The following is a 19,206-nucleotide window of genomic DNA, read 5'->3' as shown; positions in this document are numbered from 1 at the left end:
ACTGCAAATAGTGCTGCAATGAACATTGGAGTACAGGTGTCTTTTCAAGTCATGGTCTTTTCTGGATAGATGTCTAGGAGTGGGATTGCTGGATCAAATTGTTGTTCTATTTTTAGTTTTCTGAGGAATCTCCCTACTGTTTTCCACAGTAGTTGCACCAATTTACAATCCCACCAACAGTGTAATAGGGTTACTTTTTCTCCACACCCTCTCTAGCACTTATTCTTCCTAGACTTTTTGATGATGGCCATTCTGGCTGGTATAAGGTAGTACCTCATAGTGGTTTTGATTTGCATTTCTCTAATAATGAGTGGTGTTGAACTTCTTTTCATGTGTTTTTTGGCCATCTGTATATCTTCTTTGGGGAATTGTCTGTTTAGATCTTCTGCCCATTTTTTGATGGGGTTTGTTTTTTTGGTATGGAGCTATAGGAGGTATTTATAAATTTGGGAATTAATCCCTTGTCAGTTGATTCATTTGCAAATATTTTCTCCCATTCTGTGGGTTTTCTTTTTGTTTTATTTAGGGTTTCCTTTGCTGTGCATAAACTTTTAATTAAGTCCCATTTGTTTATTTTTGTTTTTACTGTCATTACTCTTAAGAGGTGGATCTGAAAAGATGTTGCTGTCATTTATGTCGGAGACCATTTGGGCTATGTTTTCCTCTAAGAGTTTTATAGTATCTGGTCTTATATGTAGGTCTTTAATCCATTTGAAGTTTATGTTTGTGTATGGTGTTAGGGAGTGTTCTAGTTTCATTCTTTTCCATGTGGCTGTCCAGTATTTCCAGCACCACTTATTGAACAAGCTGTCTTTTCTCCATTGTATATTCTTGCCTCCTTTTTCATAGATTAGTTGGCTGTAGGTGTGTGGGTTTAATTCTGGGCTTCCTATCCTGTTCCACAGATCTATATTTCTGTCTTTGTGCCAGTACCATACAGTTTTGATGACTGTTGCTTTGTAGTATATTCTGAAGTCCGGGAGCCTGATTCCTCCAGCTCCATTTTTCTTTTTCAGGATGTTTTTGGCTATTCTAGGTGTTCTGTGCTTCCATTCAAATTAAAAATATTTGTTCGAGTATTGTGAAACATGTCCTTGGTAATTTCATAGGGATTGCATTGAATCTGTAGATTGCCTTGGGTGGTATAGTCATTTTGATAATATCGACTCTTCCAACCCAAGAGCATGGTATGTCTTTCCATCTATTTGTGCCATCTTTGATTTCTTTCATCAGTGTTTTCAGAGTACAGTTCTTTTGTCTCTTTAGGTGGGTTTACTCCTAGGTATTTTATTCTTTTGGATGTGATGGTAAATGGGATTGCTTCCCTAATTTCTCTTTCTGATTTTCATTGTTAGTATATGGAAATGCTGTCAATTTCTGTGTATTAATTTTGTAACCTGCAATTTTGCCAAATTCATTGATGAGCTCTAACAGTTTTCTGGTAGAGTTTTTAATATTCTCTAGGTATAATATTATGTTATCTGCAAAAAGTGATAGTTTTACTTCTTCCTTTCCAATTTGGATTGCTTTTATTTATTCTATTTCTCTGATTGCTGTGGCTGGGACTTCCAAAACTATGTTGAATAGTAGTGGCAAGAGTGGGCAAGCTTATCTTGCTTCTGATCTCAGAAGGAATTCTTTCAGCTTTTCATCATTGAGAATGATGTTAGCTCTGAGTTTGTCATATATGGCCTTTATTATGTTGAGGTAAGTTCCCTCTATGCCCACTTTCTGAAGGGTTTTTATCAGAAATGGGAGTTGGATTTTGTCAAAGGCTTTTTCTATGTCCATTGAAAAGATCATATGGTTTTGATTCTTCAATTTGTTAATGTGGTGTATCACACTGATTGATTTGCAGATATTGAAGAATCCTTGTATCCCTGGGATAAATCCCACTTGATTATGGTGTAAATCCTTTTAATGTATTGTTGGATGCAGCTTGCTAGTATTTTGTTGAGGATTTTTGCATCCATGTTTATCAGTGGAATTGGCCTGTAATTTTCTTTTCTTGTGGTTCTTTTGTCTGGTTTTGGTATCAGGGTGATGGTAGCCTCATAGAATGAGTTTGGGAGTATCCCTTCCTCTGCAATTTTTTGGAATAGTTTCAGAAGGATAGGTGTTATATCTTCTCTTAATGCTTGATAGAATTCACCTGTGAAGCCATCTGTCCAGGACTTTTGTTTGCTGGAAGTTTTTTAATCACAGTTACAATATCAGTACTTGTGATTGGTCTGTTCATCTTTTCTATTTCATCTTGGTTTAGTCTTGGGAGATTGTACTTTTCTAAGAATTTGTCCATTTCTTCTAGGTTTCCATTTTATTGGCATATAGTTGCATATAGTAGTCTCTTGTGATCCTTTGTATTTCTGTGATGTGCATTGTTACTTCTCCTTTTTCATTTCTAATTTTATTTATTTGAGTCCTCTCTCTTTTTTTGCTTGATAAGTCTGGCTAAGAGTTTATCAATTTTGTTGATCTTTTCAAAGAACCAGCTTTTCGTTTCATTGATCTTTTCTATGGTTTTCTTCATTTCTATTTCATTGATTTCTGCCTGATCTTTATGATTTCTTTCCTTCTACTAACTTTAGGTCTTGTCTATTCTTCTTTCTCTAGCTGCTTTAGATGTAAAGTTATCTTGTTTATTTGAGCTTTTCCTTGTTTCCTGAGGTGGGCTTGTATTGCTCTAAACTTTCTCTTAGAACAGCTTTTGCCACATTCCATATATTTTGGAGTGTCATATCTTTGTTGTCATTTGCTTCTACGTATTTTTTAATTTCCTCTTTGATTTCTTCAGTGATCCATTGGTTGTTTATTAGCATGTTGTTTAGTCTCCACGTGTTTGTGTTTTTTGCAGTTTTTTTTCTTGTTGTTGATTTCTAGTCGTTTTGCAGTTTTTTTTTTTTTCTTGTTGTTGATTTCTAGCGTTGTGGTCGGAAAAGATGCTTGATGTGATTTCAATTTTCTTAAAGTTATGAAGGTTTGATTTGTAGCCCAAGATATGATCAATCTTAGAGAATGTTCCATGTGCACTTGAGAATTATGTGTTTGCTTGCTTTGGGATGGAATATCCTATAAATATATTTTAAGTCCTCCTGGAGTAATGCTTCATTCAGGGCTTGTGTTTCCTTATTTATTTTCCGTCTGGATGATCTGTCCATTGATGTAAGTGGAGTGTTAAATTCCCCCACTATTATTGTGTTATTATCGATTTGTCCTTTTAAAGTTGTTAGCAGTTGCCTTATATATTGTGGTGAACCTATGTTGGGTGTATAGATGTTTAAAATTGTTATATCTTCTTCTTGGATTGATCCTTTGATCATTAGGTAGTGACCTTCCTTGCTCCTTAAAATGTTTTTCATTTGAAAGTCTATTTTGTCTGATATGAGTATTGCTACTCCAGCTTTCTTTTGATTCCTGTTTGCATGGAATGTTTTCTTCCATCCTCTCACTTTCAATATATATGTGTCCCTAGAAGTGAAGTGGGTCTCTTGAAGACAATATATATATGGGTGTTGTTTTTGTGTCCATTCAGCCAGTCTATGTCTTTTGGTTGGGGCATTTAGTCCATTAACATTTAAGGCAATTATTGATATGTATGTTCTTATTGCCATTTTATTAATTGCTTTGGATTTGTTTTTGTTGCTCTTTTTTCTTCCCTTCTCTTGTTCTCTCCTCTTGTGGTTTGATGACTATCTTTAGTGTTGTATTTGAATTGATTTTTCTTATTTGTTTGTGTATAAATTGTAGATTTTTGGTTTGCAGTTATTCTGAAGTTTTGATATAAGAGTCTATATATATACAAGATTGTATTAAGTTGTTGGTCTCTTAACTGCAAGTACATCTCCAGCATCCTGCATTTGTTCCCTCTTCTTCTCACAATTTCTGATTTGGTGGTATAATTGTGCGTGTATGATTTTGTATCTTTACGGTATATGCCTTCACTGATGAGCCTTGTCATTTGTGGAATTTTTGTTTCTGGTTTTGGCCTTTTCTTTTCTGCCTAGAGAAGTTTCTTTAGATTTGTTGTAAAGCTGGTTTAGTGTTGCTGAATTCATTTAGCTTTTGCTTACCTGTGAAGCTTTTGATTTCTCCTTCAAATCCAAATGAGAGCCTTGCTGGGTAGAGTAATCTTGGTTGGAGGTTTTTTCCCTTTCATCAGGTTAAGTATATCATGCCACTCCCTTCTGGCCTGCAGAGTTTCTGCTGAAAAATCTGCCAATAACCTTATCGGGGTTCCCTTGTATGTTATTTGTTTCTTTTCCCTTGTTGTTTTCAATATTTTCTCTTTGTCTTTAATTTTGGTCAGTTTCATTAATATGTGTCGTGGGGTATTCCTCCTTGGGTTTATTTTATATGGTACTTGTTGCACTTCCTGGATTTGAGTGAGTGGTTCCTTTCCCATGGTAGGGAAGTTTTCAGCTATTATCTCTTGGAATATTTTTTCTGTCCCGTTCTCTCTCTCTGTTCTCCTTCTGGCACCTCTATAATATGGATGTTGGTGCGTTTCACATTGTCCCAGAGTTCTCTGAGACTCTCTTCATTTGTTTTCAATCTTTTTTCTCTTTTCTGTTTTGTATCAGTGATTTCCACTAATCTGTCCTCCACCTCGCTTATTCATTCTTCTGCCTCCTGTATTCTGCTGTTGGCTGTTTTCTAATGAATTTTTATCTCAGTTATTGTATTTTGCATCTCTTCTTGCTTAAGTTTTATATTTTGTATCTCTTTGCTCAGTGTTTCCTGTAAATTATCCATCTTTGCCTCCAGTTTATTTCCAATGTCTTGCATCATCTTCAGCATCAACAGTCTGAAGTCTTTTTTCTGAAGGCTGAGAATCTCCTGATCACTTAGCTGTTTTTCTAGGGTTTTTTCTTTCTCCCTTATCTGATTTATAGTTCTCTATCTTTTCATTTGTATAGGTTTTTGGTGTGGTGACCTTTTTACAGATAATAGAGTTGTAGCCTCTCTTACTTCTGGTGTCTGCCCCCTTTGTGGCTGATGTTTGTATGGGGGCTTCCTGTAGGCTTCCTGATGGGAGGGACTGATACCTGTCCACTGGTAGGTGAAGCTGATTCCTATCCCTCTGGTGGGTGGGGCTTTGTCTCTGGATGAGATTAGAGGCAAGTGTGTGCCTGGTGGGGGGGTTCTTTAGGCAGTGTGTTTACTGATGGGTTGGGCTGTGAGCCCATCTGGATAGTTGTTTGACCTGGGTCTTCTCAGTGCTGATGGGTGGGGCCATATTTTCTCAAAATGGCCACCTCTAGAGAAAGGCACACTGATGAATATTCCCAAGAGCTTTGCTTCCAATGTCCTCCCCCTACAACAAGCCACATTCACCCCTGTTTTGCCAGGAGGTCCTCCAAGAACTGCAGTCAGGTCTGACCCAGGTTCCTATGGAGACTTTGCTTTGACCTGGGATCCAGTGCACGTGAAAGTCTGTGTGTGCCTTTTAAGAATGGGGCCTCCACTTTCTCAGTCTTGTGGAGCTCCTGCACACAAGCCCCACCAGCCTTCAATGCCAGATGCTCCAGGGGCTCTTTCTCCCAGTCCCAGATCCCCAAGCATGGTGGTTTGATGTGGGGCTCAGAACTTTCACTCCTGTAGGTGAGTCTCTGTGATACAGTTACTTTCTAGTCTGTGAGGCTTCCCACCTGGGAGATGGGGTTGCTTATATTGGGTAATCACCCCTCCTAACTCTTGATGCGGCCTCCTCTTTGTCTTCTGAAATAGGATATCTTTTTGAAAGTTTCTGGTTCATTTGGTTGAAGATTGCTCAGCATTTGGTTGTAAATTTTGTTGTTTTTAGGAGAGTAGTTGAGCTCCAGTCCTTCCATTCTGCCAGCTTAATCCCATCCTCCACAAACATAGGCGTGGGAGCCCCACAAAGCTAGGATGCTCAAAAGGTGCCCTTGAGCTTGAGGCTTTTACACCATCTGAAAGTTATTTTCTTTAAAGGAAAAAAAAAAAGCAGCTTTAAATACTGCATTTATTTTTATTTTATCACTAGGCTATTCACTAATATAAGTAGTCCTGATAACCCAGGGTCTCTTAAATATAAGGGGCTAAAATAATATCTACAATAATGAAGCCATGCTCAGAAGCTTTTATAAATTTCTAAATTGGAAAGTGTCATTTGTGGATTAATTCTCTTATCTAATTAATGTTTCATGCATCTCTGAGTGACCTTTCACCTTCTCTTATTAGATTTCAAGTGTGATGTATATATGAAATAAAAAAGAATATGCTTCATTATGAGCATTTTGCTGGTAAGAATATAAAAAATCCTTATACTTTATTTTCCAAAGAATATATCAGTGAAAGAGAAACATTCACATTAAAAATATGCAGTTTTATAGCATAACTTATCCTTTAATGTCCAAGTTTTGAGTTTTGCTAGATAAATTTAAACACATGAGTATATTTTATATATTAAAAATGAAAATTTTTAGATGGCTGTAATCATATAGAGAATCACAAAACAATTAAACTACTAAGAATATTATAAGTTATATAATATTTTATTAAAAGTATTTTAGCCATCCTTATTTATTTCTTAAACCATGTACTAGTACATATTCCTAGCTATTATTTCAATTTATTTCTGCCATTCCTCAATTATTTTAAAAGTGTAGCCAGAGAAAAACTGTAAATACCACATCCTAAAATCATGGCAATTCTAAATTAAGTAGTAATCAGAATTCACCTGTAGAACTCTGTTTAACTTATGTTCACCACTCATATAATTGTTTTCAATGAAAATTAATTCTAGAAGGAGAATCAAGAGAATGAGGTTGAAAATATATATGTATGAAAAAATTTTTGTACATGACCATCAAACTGATATTAATTTAATGACCATTTCCATTTGGAGCAGAGCATAAATTTATTTTGTATTGTAGCTACAACTGGCAGCATCTATGTGATGCAAGTTTGTGCCTAACTCTCGAACATTTCCCAGACCTGCTTACTGATTGTGCTTTTGTTTTAAGGGAAGATCATGTCATCCAACTAATAATTATAACAATGAAATGAGAATATCCCACAACTTAAATTTACTTGTTACACACTATCAGTAAGAGATCCACCATCAGAAAAAGTAGCAGAAAGCAAGAACAATGGGGAAATTTTGAGACTATCTATAACAAAACTATAAGGGATAAGAAACAGAAAAGAGTTAACAGGATCAAAGAAGTCACCTAATCTGGGAGGAGACACTGGCCCAGGATTCCCTTCTGTTTTACATTATAGCTCTGACTACTTCAGAAGATCTTGTGTTTAAGTAGACAAACCAGTCTAATAAAGAATCACCACATATTCTGTTGAATTTATAATGTTCAATGCAATGCCATATCTCAGGGAAAGAAACTCCCATGTAAGCATCTTTACCCTTTGTAAAAATCATCTACAGCAGTGCTTCTTACACTCTAATGTGAATATTAATCACCTAGGGGATCTTATTAAATACAGATTCTGACTCAAAAATCTGGGGTGGGGTCGGAAATTCCACATTTCTAACATCCTGTTTTAATGACAATGCTGTATATTATGAGTTACATGATTCCTTAATACCTTACGGGTTCAGCTCCCTCCTAACATAAAAATAAATATTTTACTATAAATCAGAAGATAGATAGAAGTACTTTAAAATTTGTACTTTCAATGTTTCATTCAAAATAATTTTTTTCCTCTCTTTGACGCATAACTTATTATGTCTGTATAATCACAGAGGTGTGGTCATTTCTGACTCCCATAAAACAGTATCAAAAAATCTTATATGGGAAAATTAAAAGAGAATTATTAAAGAGATAAATCCTGGGAATGAAAAAAAAAGGAAAGAATAGAGGGAACAGATTGCAAATCTTCTTACCTTAGTCAATTCAACACTGTTCTCTTTAAGTATATGTGTTTCACCACCATGCAACTTGATTCTATTTGAGGATGATGCTGGAACAACTTGGCATGTCACACATTTAATTTCACAATAACCCTGCAAGGGTTTTTAGAAGGAAGAAAATCCAGTTCAGAGAGGTTAAGTTACTTGAACAAGCTAAAAATTGAAATAGCTGTTATCCAAAGCCAAATCTTTTGGCTTTAAAACATATATACTCTCTTGCTGGCCCTGTTCTGGAAGATAGAATGGTCAGTGCCTCCAAAATAAACTTTGCCTGTTTGAGAGCCTTGACCAGACATTTCTCTTTGGAACAACAAAGACAATACTTTCGTGGCAGCCCTAGGCTTAATTCACCTCTATTAGACACAAGGGGCCATCCAAATAGAGCACAAATCCAGGTGGCAATCTATTTGAATGCAATGAATGGGATTCTCCCTTTGGAGGTCACATAAGCTTTAAAGTTGGAATAATAAAGGGAGAAAGTAGCTAGACAATGACTGGAAGAAGCTGGCCAGATTTCCCCTTTTTGCTTAAGTTTCTAACTGTAAGAATCTGATTGTTAGAAGGTGATGGTAACCCACCTACAAAGGAAGAGAATTGCGACAGAGAATGACATTGATATCAATATAATCTATGAAATGGACAGTGATATATTAATGATACAATGTTTAACTGCTGGAGGTATTATTACGGCTTGTGATGGTTAACTCTATCTCGACTGGACTATAGCATGCCTTGACATTTGGTCAAATATGATTCTGGTTGTATCTGTAAGAGTGAAATTCATGAGGTTAATGAATCAGAAAACTGAGTAAAACAGTTTGCCCTTCCCAACGTGAGGGCCTCATCTAATCTCTCAGAGGCCTGGAGAGAACAAATGAAAAGCATCAGTAAGGGAGAATTTACTATCTTCCTGTCTTCAAGCTAGAACATCAGTCTTCTCCAGCCTTTAGTCTCAGAATTATACTAGAAATTACACTAACGGCTTTTCTTGTACTCAAGCCTCTGAACTTGAAGTGAAACTATACCATTGTCCATCCTGAGTCTTCAGCCTATGGACTGCAAGCTATGGGACTTCTCAGATTCCTGGAGAGAGAGAGAGCGAGAGAGAGAGAGAGAGAGAAAGAGAGAGAGAGATAACTATAGATATGGATCTCCGATTGATTCTGTTTCTCTGACCAGTTTGTTTCTACATTCAGAATTTCAGTGCAATGTTTGTGTAAGAGGACATACATGGAAATTTATTCTTGCTTTGTTTTTATTTTTTATTTTATTTTTTTTTCCCACTGTACAGCAAGGGGGTCAGGTTATTCTTAGATGTATACATTGCAGTTACAGTTTTTTCCCCCACCCTTTCTTCTGTTGCGACATGAGTATCTAGACATAGTTCTCAATGCTATTCAGCAGGATCTCCTTGTAAATCTATTCTAGGTTGTGTCTGATAAGCCCAAGCTCCCGATCCCTCCCACACCCTCCCCCTCCCATCAGGCAACCACAAGTCTCTTCTCCAAGTCCATGATTTTCTTTTCTGAGGAGATGTTCATTTGTGCTGGATATTAGATTCCAGTTATAAGTGATATCATATGGTATTTGTCTTTGTCTTTCTGGCTCATTTCACTCAGTATGAGATTCTCTAGTTCCATCCATGTTGCTGCAAATGGCATTATGTCATCCTTTTTTATGGCTGAGTAGTATTCCATTGTGTATATATACCACATCTTCCGAATCCACTCATCTGTCGATGGACATTTGGGTTGTTTCCATGTCCTGGCTATTGTGAATAGTGCTGCAATGAACATGCGGGTGCATGTGTCTCTTTTAAGTAGAGCTTTGTCCGGATAGATGCCCAAGAGTGGGATTGCAGGGTCATATGGAAGTTCTATGTGTAGATTTCTAAGGTATCTCCAAACTGTTCTCCATAGTGGCTGTACCAGTTTCCATTCCCACCAGCAGTGCAGGAGGGTTCCCTTTTCTCCACAGCCCCTCCAGCACTTGTTATTTGTGGATTTCTTAATGATGGCCATTCTGACTGGTGTGAGGTGGTATCTCATGGTAGTTTTGATTTGCATTTCTCTTATAACCAGCGATGTTGAGCATTTTCTCATGTGTTTGTTGGCCATCTGTATATCTTCTTTGGAGAAATGTCTATTCAGGTCTTTTGCCCATTTTTGCATTGGTTGATTGGCTTTTTTGCTGTTGAGTTGTATAAGTTGCTTATATATTCTAGAGATTAAGCCCCTGTTGGTTACATCATTTGAAACTATTTTCTCCCATTCTGTAAGTTGTCTTTTTGTTTTCTTTTGGGTTTCCTTTGCTGTGCAAAAGCTTTTCAGTTTGATGAGGTCCCATGGGTTTATTTTTGCTCTAGTTTCTATTGCTTTGGGAGACTGACCTGAGAAAATATTCATGATGTTGATGTCAGAGAATGTCTTGCCTCTGTTCTCTTCTAGGAGTTTGATGGTGTCCTGTCGTATATTTAAGTCTTTCAGCCATTTTGAGTTTATTTTTGTGCATGGTGTGAGGGTGTGTTCTAGTTTCATTGCTTTGCATGCAGCTGTCCAGGTTTCCCAGCAATGCTTGCTGAATAGACTTTCCTTTTCCCATTTTATGTTCTTGCCTCCCTTGTCAAAGATTAATTGACCATAGGTGTCAGGGTTGATTTCCGGATTCTCTATTCTGTTCCATTGGTCTGTCTGTCTGTTTTGATACCAGTACCACACTGTTTTGATGACTGTGGCTTTGTAGTATTTCTTGAAGTCTGGGAGAGTGATGCCTCCTGCTTGGTTTTTGTTTCTCAGGATTGCTTTGGCGATTCTGGGTCTTTTGTGGTTCCATATAAATGTTTGGATTGTTTGTTCTAGTTCTGTGAAAAATGCCATGGGTAATTTGATAGGGATTGCATTGTATCTGTAGATTGCTTTGGGTAGGATGGCCATTTTCACAATATTGATTTTCCCAATCCAGGAACATGGAATATCTTTCCATTTCTTTACATCTTCTTTGATTTCTTTAATTAAAGTTTTATAGTTCTCGGCATATAGGTCCTTTACCTCTTTGGTCAGGTGTATTCCGAGGTATTTGATTTTGTGAGGTACAATTTTAAAAGGTATCATATTTTTGTATTCCTTTTCTAATGTTTCATTGCTGGTATACAGAAATGCAACTGACTTCTGAATGTTAATCTTATATCCTGCTACTTTGCTGAATTTATTAATCAGTTCAAGGAGTTTTGGGGTTGAGTCCTTAGGGTTTTCTAGGTATAGTATCATATCATCTGCATACAGTGACAGTTTGATCTCTTCTCCTCCTATATGGATGCCTTTTATTTCTTTTGTTTGTCTAATTGCTGTGGCTAAGACTTCCAAAACTATGTTGAAGAGCAGTGGTGGGAGTGGGCATCCCTGTCTTGTTCCAGATTTGAGTGAGAAGGCTTTCATTTTTCCCCATTGAGGATTATATTTGCTGTGGGTTTATCATAAATGGCTTTGATTATATTCAGGAATGTTCTCTCTATACCCACTTTGGCAAGGGTCTTGATCATGAATGGATGTTGGACTTTGTCAAATGCTTTTTCTGCGTCTATTGAGATGATCCTATGATTTTTGACCTTTTTTTTTGTTAATGTGGTGTATGATGCTGATTGATTTGCGTATGTTGAACCATCCTTGTGAACCTGGGATGAACCCAACCTGGTCATGGTGTATAATTTTTTTGATATGTTGTTGGATTCGGTTGGCTAAGATTTTGTTGAGAATTTTTGCATCTATATTCATCAATGATATTGGCCGATAGTTTTCTTTTTTGGTGGTATCTCTGTCTGGTTTTGGAATGAGGGTGATGGTGGCCTCATAGAATGTCTTTGGGAGTATTCCTTCTTCTTCAACCTTTTGAAAGAGTTTAAGGAGGATGGGCACCAATTCCTCTTTATATGTTTGATAGAATTCACCTGTGAAGCCATCTGGTCCTGGACTTTTATTTGTAGGGAGTGATTTTCTGACCTCTTCAATTTCATTTCTAGTGATCGGTCTGTTCAGTTGGTCTGTTTCTGCTTGATTCAGTTTTGGCAGGCTGTAAGATTCTAGCAAATTGTCCATTTCTTTCAGATTGTCAAACTTGTTGCCATACAGTTGTTCATAGTATTCTCTTATGGTTTTTTGTATTTCTGCAGTATCCATTGTGATTTCTCCTTTTTCATTTATAATTTTGGTTATTTGGGTTCTTTCTCTCCTCTTTTTAGTGAGTCTGGCCAGGGGTTTGTCAATTTTGTTCACCTTTTCAAAGAACCAGCTCTTGGTTTTATTAATTTTCTCTATTGTTTTTTGAGTCTCTATTTTATTGATTTCTTCTTTGATCTTTATAATTTCCTTCCTTCTGCTGACTTTAGGACTTTTTTGTTCTTCTTTTTCTAATTCGTTTAGGTGGAGGGTTAAGTTGTCAATTTGGGATCTTTCTTCTTTTTTGAGAAAGGCCTGGATTGCTGTAAATTTCCCTCTGAGCACTGTTTTCGCAGCATCCCATAGATTTTGAGAGGTTGTGTCTTCATTATCATTTGTTTCAAGGTAGTTTTTAATTTCCTTCTTAATTTCCTCATTGACCCATTGGTTTTTTAGTAGCATGTTGTTTAGTCTCCATGTAGTAGGTTTTTTCTCTTTCCTTTTCCCATGGTTAATTTCTAATTTCATGGCATTGTGGTCAGAGAAGATACTTGAGATAATTTCTACGCTCCTAAATTTATTGAGATTCGCTTTATGTCCCAACATGTGGTCGATTCTTGAGAAGGTTCCATGAGCATTTGAGAAGAATGTGTATTCTGATTTTTTTGGATGTAGTATCCTGAAGATGTCAATTAAGTCTAACTTTTCTATTGTTTCCTTTAGGATCTCTGTTGCTTTATTGGTTTTCTGTCTAGAGGATCTGTCCATTGATGTGAGGGGGGTATTTAGGTCTCCTACTATGATTGTATTCTCATCAATATCTCCCTTTATGTCTGTTAATATTTGTTGTATGTATCTGGGTGCTCCTATATTTGGGGCATATATGTTGATGATAGTAACATCCTCTCCTTGGATGGATCCCTTAATCATTAAATAGTGTCCTTCTTTGTCTTTCTTTATGTCTTTTGTTTTAAAGTCTATTTTGTCTGATATGAGCGTTGCAACTCCTGCTTTTCTGTCATGTCTATTGGCTTGAAATATTTTTCCCCACCCTTTCACTTTCAATCTGTATGTATCTTTTGTCCTAAGGTGAGTTTCTTGTAGGCAGCATATTGAAGGTTTTTGCCTTTTTATCCACTCAGCCACTCTGTGTCTTTTGATTGGGGCATTCAGTCCATTGACATTTAAGGTGATAATTGATAGATGATTATTTATTGCCATTTGAACCTCGTGTTCCAGTTGATTCTATGGTTCTCCATTCTTCCTTTCTTTTTTTTTTGGTTGGATGGTCTCCTGTTGTTATCTGCTTGAGTGTATTTTTTTTTTTTCATTTTTTGCAAATGCAATATTTGGTTTTGGCTTGTGGTTGCCCTCTTTTTTAAGTATGCTAACCCCTTCCCGTAATTGTGTGTTTTAGCCTGATGGTCCTGTAAGTTCAAACACTTCATTACTATACTAAAATTAAGAAGAGAGACATACATATAAACAAAAAGGGTTATTTACCTCCTGACATCCCTTGCCCACATTTTATGGTTTTGATGACTCTTTTTTATTTTTTTCTTTTTAATTTTATTTTGTTTGAAGCATGTTCATGATTAAATCTGTATGCTGGCTTATTTGAGTGACTGCTCTCTGATTGCAGTTTCTTCAGTCCTAGTTCTTCCTCTTCTTCTTCTTTTTTTTTTTTTCTTTTCTTTTTTCTTCCCTTTCCTTCCTTTCTTTTTGGTTTAGAGAAGCCCTTTCAATATTTCCTTTAACCTGGGTTTTGTGTTGCTGTATTCTTTAAGTTTTTGTTTGTTGGGAAAAATTTTTATTTCCCCTTCTATTTTAAATGATATTCTTGCTGGATAGAGTATTCTAGGTTGCATATTTTTTCCTTTGAGCACTTTAAATATCTCTTGCCATTCCCTCCTGGCCTGTAGTGTTTCTGTAGAGCAATCAGCTGATATTCTTATGGGGGTTCCCTTGTAGGTAACATTCTGTTTTTCTCTTGCTGCCTTTAGGATCCTCTCTTTATCGCTAACTTTTGCCATTTTTATTATGATGTGTCTTGGTGTGGGTCTGTTTGGGTTCAGTTTGTTTGGGGCCCTCTGTGCTTCTTGTATCTTGAATCCAGTATCCTTTAGATTTGGGAAGTTTCCAGCAATAATTTCTTCAAATATATTTTCCATTCCCTTATCTTTTTCCACTCCTTCTGGAATTCCTATTATGCGTAGATTGGCCCGCTTTATGTTATCCCATAGGTCTCTTATATTGCTTTCCAGTTTTTTGATTCGGTTTTCTGTCTGTTGACCAGATTGAGTGATTTCCATTATTCTATCTTCCATATCACTGATTCGTTCTTCTACATTATTCATTCTGGTTTTTACTGCCGCTAGTTCAGTTTGCATCTCTGCAAATGAACTAGTTTTTCTTGGCTCCTCCTTATATTTTCTAGTTCCTTTCTGAGGGTATCTGCATTACTGTTCATATCTTCTCTTAATTCCTTCAGTATTTTCACTATTTCTCTTTTGAACTCCAGGTCTGTCTGACTGCAGAGATCTGTTTCATTGTTGACTGTTTTAGGTGAGTTCTCCTGTTGATTTAACTGGGGGTGGTTTCTCAGCTTCTTCATCTTGCTTGTTGTTTTCTTTCTCCTGAGGGAGTTCTACTCTCCGTGATTGGGCAGTGTTTGCCTTGTCACTGCCGTGGAATATTTCCTGAGAGCTGGCGTTGTTGGTCAATCTTTTTTGAGGCAGTGTGGCTTTTCTGGAGTGTTGATGGGGCTAACAGTGTTTCTTTGAAGCAAAGGAGGACTTCCTGAGGGCAGACAGGACTGGGAGGTCCACACCACGATGGTAGCAGATTTCACTTGGTCATGCAGAGCTTGCTCTGGTGTTTTTAGGCTGTGGGGTTCTTGCAGGGGGTTGGCGGTGTTGGGCAGCTGCTCTTCAGGGGTTGCTTTGTTTTATTTCAGTATTTGTGTCAGAAAATTCTTCAGGTCTTCAAGGATGTTGCAGTATTTTTCTGGCTATCAGTGGCTTGCTTGGAAATTATAGATTAATGGTATGACTTGAAGAAAGCAGAACATTTATATATACATTAGCACATATGCTTCCACTAACAGTTACTTGAGCAACCATCTTCCTTACTTTCATTGAGTAGTTGCCCTCCCATGGTGAATTAAGGTAATCAAAGTTAGGAACCAGAATGATTCACACATTCTTAGAAGTTGTGACTGATGTCATGAGGCTTGTAGGAATTAAGGGTACAGGCTGTACACTGTCTGTAACTAAACTAAAAATGAGGAGTATTGACAAAATGTGATAAGGCAAAAACCTTTTCTCCTATTCCCATATTTTAAAGCAATTCCTCGTTTAAGTATTCTACTGCCATCTATCTACATTTGTAAATTTTTAGGTAGCAGTATCAGAGGACAAAGACAGACAAGCCAAAAATGACTTCTATCACCAATTTGAACTTATTTTTTTTTCTTTTTAGTTCTGCATCTGCAGCATATGGAAGTTCCATGGCTAGGGGTTGAATAGGAGCTGCAGCTGCCAGCCTATGCCACAGCCACAGAACATGGGATCTGAGTCACATCTGTGACCTATGCCACAGTTGATGGCAATGCAGGATCCTTAATCCACTGAGCGAGGCCAGAGATCAAACTCACATCCTCACGGACACTACATCAGGTTCTTAAGCTACTGAGCCACATCTCCCTTATTATCTTATACTTAGAAATGTTTAACTTTCTAAAAGATACAGCCCATCTCATGAGCATTGAATGATGATCAAAAATGTCTACACCTTACTCTAATAAAATTTTCATATTGCCTAGAGAAAAAAATACGAAGGCTAGGTACTGTAAAGTAAGAAAGAATAGCGCTGATGAATAGATAAAGAGATGTATAATCAATTGATGAAGAAGGAGTTTATCCAAATTTGAGGAAATACGTTAAAATGTTCATTAAGTCTATGTAATCTGGAAAATATATATTGTATTAAATCAAATATCACTTCCTCTTTTTCTCCCCAAATTAGTCGTCAATATTTGGAATCATCATTGACAAATGTCAGATTCCAACTGGCCATTAATGTTGTGTATCATCTCTGCTTTTCCTTTGCAGGGAATCCAATCTCTAGGATTTTCTCTCTAGGGAGAGAGAAAGAGATGGGACCGTAGGGAAGTTCAAAGACAGGCTTGGGGGGTCGTTATCCCATTGTTTAGTATTTGCACAAATACTTCTCTCAAAAGGTATTAAGGCAGAGAAATGATCTGAGAAAGTATAAAGTTAATGCAATCCTCTTAAAACCATTACATATCTTTAGAGGGCTAAAAATACGTAGGCTCTAGTCACGTAAAAACAGATTCACTCAAGTGTTTAATGTAAATGCATGAGACATGGGCTGTGAAGCCAATTCATCTGAAGGATACAGACTTAGAATGAATTGATGTCCCAAATGTTAAAAAAAAAAAAAAAAAAAAAGGAGAAGAAGAAGAAAAAGGGATTGGGAGCCTATCTCTATCACACCTAGAATCTAAATTAGAGATAATAGCACTTGGCTTCTATCTCATCCATCCTGTGTAAAATCTCAATAACCATCAAAAGATCATCATATATAATTGACCAAACAACTTCTAGAGATAACTCTGCTTCTTAGTAGCTATTTTTTTTTTCCAAATCTGGTCATTCTTAGAATTAAATGTAGGAGTCATTAAGGTACCCAGTTTATAACATGGACACTAAAGTGCGACATTTGAAACAACCTATGTATGGGTACTATTTAGAATGTTTTTGATATTTCAGAACAGTGGAATATTGGCAAATGTTATTTTTCTTATCAATGTATTTCCTGTAATGTATTATTTCTAAGAGATTTTTTAAATATTTAGAAGATTTGCTTTTGTTTGTTAGAGTACCTTTGCCAAGAACTTGAAATAATTGAAAATAAAATTAAAAACATTAAACATATAAATACATCTAAATGGCAAATTATTTAAGGTTTTTCTGTTGTATTTGAGATGATCAAACAATAATGATATTTTCATTTAATATAAAATATATGTATTTACAAATAAGAGAACAAGAATTAAAGGAATAGTAGGCCTTTGAAACTTACAATTTCATTGAAGTGGTAAATAATGTACAAGTGACCCTAAATACTCCTTTATGCACACAAACCTCTCAAAGTATCTCACATGCTTGAAAACAGATCTTTATGATTTAATTAACCTAGAATGTGTGAACAGAAACCACTATTAGTATTTAAGCAAAAATAAAAATATAATATACAAATCATGTGATTAAAAATCATTGAAGGGGAGTTCCTATTGTGGCTCAGCAGTATTGAACCTGACTAGTATACATGAGATTGTGGGTTTGATCCCTGGCCTCTCTCAGTGGGTTAAGGATCTGGCATTGCTATGAGCTGTGGTGTAAGTCACAGACATGGCTTAGATCCCACGTTGCTGTGGTTGAGGCCTAGGCTGGCAGCTGCAGCTCCGATTTGACCCTTCTCCTGGGAACATCCCTATGCTGTGGGTGCAGGCCAAAAAAAAAGCAAAAAAAAGAAAAAATTATATAAAAATCATTGAAAGGCTAGAAAACTATAAGTTAAGAGATTATCACAGGTTTTTGTTTGTTTTTTTTTATCAATGTCACACCACTGCAGCTGAAGTCCAGATGCAGAGCTTTGGCCATTATCAATAAGCAATCATAGAGTACCAGTCTCACAAAACCAGGGAACAGGGAGTCTTGCTACTGCTAGTGCTCTATTCTAGCAAAATTTGCAGATTGATATAAGTTAGAGCCTTTTTAAGCTCATGAGAGCACCTGAAACATACAGCCTACTTCACTCCCAGAACCCTGGTAACAAAGGATGGGAAGTATGAATTTTCAGTGTTTCTCCATCTTTAAGTAGAGAAAGGATGGAATTAGAGGTTGAGAGCCAAATCATCGCTTTGCACATACAGATCAGGAGGTCCAGGATAGTGTAAGGGGAACAAAGTTTTTTTTCAGGTGTCTAAACAAAATATATTTGACATTGAGAATTTCACAGAGTAATCAAGATGTACCTGTTTTGAAACAATTAACTTGAGATAGGGCTATTTTTAAGGCAATTTAATAGTTTTATAAGCCAAAATCATTTAGTAGCATAAAACACAAATCATTTGTGTCATTTTTTTTTTTTTTGTCTTTTGTCTTTTTAGGGCCACATCCGTGCACATGGAGGTTCCCAGGCTAGGGGTCCAATCGGAGCTACAGCTGCCAGCCCACACCAGAGCCACAGCAACGTCAGATCTGAGCTGATGCATCTGCGAACTACACCACAGCTCACAGCAACGCGGGATCCTTAAACCACTGAGCAAGGCCAGGAATTGAACCCGCAAACCTCATTGTTCCTAGTCAGATTCATTTCCGCTGTTCGACGACGGGAACTCCCAGTGTTCAATCATTTTTATCTTCAAGTAACAAGAAAAACAGAAATTATCATTCTAACTCTGAGTATTATATCATGTGAAACCTTATTCCACTTTAGCCTTCACTGCATATAATTAATGCGACTAAATTGAAAAAAAAATACCCATCACCGCGTCACACTTCAAAACAGTGGTGTTAGATGGCATCATCGAAGGACTGTCTTTAAATATCAAGCTTTAATGTTGAAAAAATGTTATAGTATTAAAAAAATAAGAGAAAGGAAACAAAGGTGAACAACTAAGTAAAAATAAAACAAAAATGCTAATATATATTGACCCCGAATAATGAAACTTAAATATGTATACAAAAATTGTGAAGATAGGCTAACATTGACATTAATTCTGACTATTCCCCCTTGTTGTAGTATTCCATATGCCAATGGAAGAAAAATCTTGAAGAGGAGGGAGTGCACTTAGTTGTAAATGCCAGGGATTATTCTAATAATAGAGCAGATATATATATATATTGACTATAAGTACACACAAAAGGAGTACCATCAATTTTTGGTGGTCAAATAAAGTAGAAAATATAAAGTGAAAGACAGAAACATCCAGAGGTAAAAACTGGACTTGGGTTATGAGGAGTGGTCTTTGAAGTGTCAATTTTACAGGCTGCACGTGAAGCATATGGAAGTTCCCAGGCTAGGGGTTGAATCAGAGTTGCATCTGCCAGTCTACGCCACAGCCACAGCACTGTG

At 36.6% G+C, this 19,206-nt stretch overlaps 1 long non-coding RNA gene across 1 annotated transcript in view; it reads left to right on the top strand.

The window, feature by feature from the left end:
* Window positions 1-19,206, top strand: part of LOC102163241 (uncharacterized) — an 80,937-nt gene that overhangs the window by 8,029 nt on the left and 53,702 nt on the right. The window lies entirely within an intron of this gene.

Source organism: Sus scrofa, chromosome 11 (assembly GCF_054392235.1).
Source record: "Sus scrofa isolate SSC_HxYL_T2T_F1_AM1 chromosome 11, Sscrofa_HxYL_maternal_Yorkshire_Landrace_v2.0, whole genome shotgun sequence".
Taxonomy (NCBI): domain Eukaryota; kingdom Metazoa; phylum Chordata; class Mammalia; order Artiodactyla; family Suidae; genus Sus; species Sus scrofa.
This window is presented reverse-complemented; position numbering and strand designations above follow the sequence as displayed.